This window comes from Dermacentor albipictus, unplaced genomic scaffold (assembly GCF_038994185.2).
Source record: "Dermacentor albipictus isolate Rhodes 1998 colony unplaced genomic scaffold, USDA_Dalb.pri_finalv2 scaffold_14, whole genome shotgun sequence".
Classification (NCBI taxonomy): domain Eukaryota; kingdom Metazoa; phylum Arthropoda; class Arachnida; order Ixodida; family Ixodidae; genus Dermacentor; species Dermacentor albipictus.
The window spans coordinates 4109554-4114331 of NW_027225568.1; positions in this window are offsets into that span (position 1 = coordinate 4109554).

Genomic DNA, 4778 nt, shown 5'->3' on the forward strand with positions numbered 1-4778 from the left:
GAAGAGACAGTTGCGAAGATTGAGGTCATGCGTGAAGATCGGAGGGTCACTCTGGGTACTCTCTGCATTTTGGTTCCCGGGGCTTCCTGAAGCACCATCCACAGGATTTTAATGGAAACGTTGCAATATCGGAAGGTGTGTCCAAGATGGGTACCATGGCATTCCACTTTACACCTGAGACAAAACAGTCCCACAAGTTGCGGCATCCCTCTTTGCCCCAGCCACAAAAATTCTAACACAGTCTGCCGATAAAGTCATGGCAACTGTGTTTTGGGACTGGAAAAGGGTACTGTTGGTCAACTTTCTGCCTGCTGAGACAGCAATAAACACTGACAGATATTGTGAAACACCAAAAAAACTCTCAAGGGCAATTCAGAACCGGAGAAGAGAATTAATAAGAATATAGCTGGTAACATACAGGAATTCTATAGCATTAACGAGAGGGTGGCAGGTCTTGTTGTGAAACTTAATAAGAGGTACAAAATGAAGATTGTACAGGTCTGTGCCCCTACATCCAGTCATGATGACCAGGAAGTCGAAAGCTTCTATGAAGACGTGGAATCGGCGATGGGTAGAGTGAAAACTAAATACACTATACTAATGGGCGACTTTAATGCCAAGGTAGGCAAGAAGCAGGCTGGAGACAAGGCAGTAGGGGAATATGGCATAGGCACTAGGAATATCAGGGGAGAGTTATTAGTAGAGTTTGCGGAACAGAATAATACGAGGATAATGAATACCTTCTTTCGCAAGAGGGATAGCCAAAAGTGGACGTTGAGGAGCCCGAATGGCGAGACTAGAAATGAAATTGACTTCATACTCTGCGCTAACCCTGGCATCATACAAGATGTGGACGTGCTCGGCAAGGTGCGCTGCAGTGACCACAGGATGGCAAGAACTCGAATTAGTCTAGACCTAAGAAGAGAACGGAAGAAACTGGTACATAAGAAGCCGATCAATGAGTTAGCGGTAAGAGGGAAAATAGAGGAATTCCAGAACAAGCTACAGAACAGGTATTTGGCTTTAACTCGGGAAGAGGACCTTAGTGTTGAAGCAATGAACGACAATCTTGTGGGCATCATTAAGGAGTGTGCAATGGAAGTTGGTGGTAACTCCGTTAGGCAGGATACTAGTAAACTATCGCAGGAGACGAAAGATCTGATCAAGAAACGCCAATGTATGAAAGCCTCTAACCCTACATCTAGAATAGAACTGGCAGAACTTTCGAAGTTAATCAACAAGTGTAAGACAGCTGACATAAGGAAGTATAATATGGATAGAATTGAACATGCTCTCAGAAACAGAGGAAGCCTAAAAACAGTGAAGAAGAAACTAGGAATTGGCAAGAATCAGACGTATGCGTTCAGAGACAAAGCCGGCAATATCATTACTAACATGGATGAGATAGTTCAAGTGGCTGAGGAGTTCTATAGAGATTTATGCAGTACCAGTGGCACCCACGATAATAATGGAAGAGAAAATAGTCTAGAGGAATTCGAAATCGCACAGTTAACGCCGGAAGAAGTAAAGAAAGCCTTGGGAGATATGCAAAGGGGGAAGGCAGCTGGGGAGGATCAGGTAACAACAGATTTGTTGAAGGATGGTGGGCAGATTGTTCTAAAGAAACTGGCCACCCTGTATACGCAAGGCCTCATGACGTCGAGCGTACCGGAATCTTGGAAAAGCGCTAGCATAATCCTAATCCATAAGAAAGGGGACGCCAAAGACTTGAAAAATTATAGACCGATCAGCTTACTGTCCGTTGCCTATAAACTATTTACTAAGGTAATCGCAAATAGAATCAGGCACACCTTAGACTTCTGTCAAGCAAAGGACCAGGCAAGATTCCGTAAAGGCTACTCAACAATAGATCATATTCACACTATCAATCAGGCGATAGAGTAATGTGCGGAATATAACCAACCCTTATATATAGCTTTCATTGATTACGAGAAAGCGTTTGATTCTGTCAAAACCTCAGCAGTCATGGAGGCATTACGGAACCAGGGTGTAGATGAGCCGTATGTAAAAACACTGGAAGATATCTATAGCGGCTCCACAGCCACTGTAGTCCTCTACAAAGAAAGCAACAAAATCCCAATAAAGAAAGGCGTCAGACAGGAGATACGATCTCTCCAATGCTATTCACAGCATGTTTACAGGAGGTATTCAGAGACCTGGATTGGGAAGAATTGGGGATAAAAGTTAATGGAGAATACCTTAGTAACTTGCGATTCGCTGATGATATTGCCTTGCTTAGTAACTCAGGAGACCAATTGCAATGCATGCTCACTGACCTGGAGAGGCAAAGCAGAAGGGTGGGTCTTAAAATTAATCTGCAGAAAACTAAAGTAATGTTTAACAGTCTCGGAAGAGAACAGCAATTTACAATAGGCAGCGAGGCACTGGAAGTAGTAAGGGAATACATCTACTTAGGGCAGGTAGTGACGGCAGATCCGGATCATGAGACAGAAATAATCAGAAGAATAAGAATGGGTTGGGGTGCGTTTGGCAGGCATTCTCAGATCATGAACAGCAGGTTGCCATTATCCCTCAAGAGGAAAGTGTATAATAGCTGCGTCTTACCAGTACTCACCTATGGGGCAGAAACCTGGAGGCTTACGAAAAGGGTTCTACTCAAATTGAGGACGACGCAACGAGCTATGGAAAGAAGAATGATAGGTGTAACGTTTAGGGATAAGAAAAGAGCAGATTGGGTGAGGGAACAAACGCCAGTTAATGACATCCTAGTTGAAATCAAGAAAAAGAAATGGGCATGGGCAGGACATGTAATGAGGAGGGAAGATAACCGATGGTCATTAAGGGTTACGGACTGGATTCCAAGGCAAGGGAAGCGTAGCAGGGGGCGGCAGAAAGTTAGGTGGGCGGATGAGATTAAGAAATTTGCAGGGACGGCATGGCCACGATTAGTACATGACCGGGGTTGTTGGAGGAATATGGGAAAGGCCTTTGCCCTGCAGTGGGCGTAACCAGGCTGATGATGATGATGATAATAATAACCAAAAAGGTGACAACTATGCAGAATCCTTTTCGTATCTCCGAAAATATTCGGCCAATCTGAAAAATTATTTCTGGCAAGCCTTTGGGAAGGGCAATGCGCTCGCTGCAATGCATATTTCAGTTTTCATAGAAAGTGTTTCCGGGCCCCTCAAGCTTTTTGTGGATACTCATGTACCATAAAACTAGTAATTACGAGGGCCACTTTTCTCGGAGCGTATCACTTGTCACTGCTCACAACCTCCCCATGCTAATTGTCAAGATAATGAAAGCCGTTCTAATGACCGTGACGAGGACAAAAGTACCCTTAGACTGTGTAGATAATTCTTCGAGGGGAAAAATGGGAAAATGAAGCCATTTCGTTTCAGTGCCTAAGCAAAGCAATTTTCAGGTGCAAGGTGGGCTAGTTGGTTTCTTGGCTGACCTGTGAAACGTGTCACATTTTTATCTTGCAGGCTAGACCACCTGTCCAGTCAGCTTGTTCGGCGAGTGGCTGGGTATGTAGCTGGCTGAAAATGCTGCCTGTGCACATAGTTGAGAGCACAAGCAAGGCAGCAGTACATGCATTATAAATTATTAAGATATAAGGTTACAGACTTGCAAATCACTGATCACCTTGGTTCAATTAGTAATTACAGTTGGTACTACTGTGAACCTGAACGAATTTTGCAGCCAAGTCTGACAAATTTAAAAAATTTAAAAGGTGAAATCTTCAACATGCACTTACATTAGTCTATTTTTTCTCCTCTCTGAGCAACGTGCTAGTGTGAGCCTTTCAACTATAATACTATTAGTGGTTGCTTATCACTGGTGTTGAGCAATTTTGTTTTTGGTGTGGAAGACTAAGCCTTTTTCTTTTGGTTGCATTGTGTATTGCAGTTTTTACCACGTCACCCAAGAAGTAGAGTAATTACTGTTTAAGAATAGACATACTGAGATGCATATATACATCGTTGAATGTAATTTCTGGTTGTGCAATAAAAATGCATCTTTTTCATAAAAGAATGGCTGTCCTCATTACTGTTTGATACAAGTGCTGGGTGGGGTGTTTCAGAGATCAAGTATCATTTACAGCAAGCACATATTTAACAACAGCTCTGTAAAATGTAGCCCATACTGGACCTACTGTATACACATATACAACACATTGACATTTTTTATTTAATAATTTAAAGATTTCTTCATGATAGAAATTGCAGTTTCGGTGCCTTAACTTTCTTTGCACTATGTGTTGCACTTGATTAACTTGAAATGATCGGAACTGCTCACTTTTTAATTATTGGCTTCAAGACTTTTATTTCCGAGAATGATTATGTATTTATTTAAAATACCTTACAGGCCCAAAGGGCATTGAGTAAGGGGGGTTTAGTTATTACAATGAAAGTACAAGCAAACTAGTAACATCAAAATGTAATGCAACAAAGCAAATTGCAAAATACAAAACAAGGTTCCAATGCAAGTGAACAAAAATATGCAACACAACAAAATATTTATTTATTTTATTTATTTACAATACTGCCAGTCACTAGTGAGACCATAGCAGGTTTGCGAAAAAGCACTAAAAGAGCATTTGACTGCAAGTGAAGAAGAAAGTGCAACACATCACAAAATGAACAAATTATGGACTAATCGGACTAATCCATAATACAGCACTACTGCAAAAAATTCACCTCAAGCTTGTGACGGAAGTTATGTAGTATTGTGTTATTGGTCATGTAACCCCCCCTTACACAATGCTTCCTTGAAGAGTCTAAGGTACA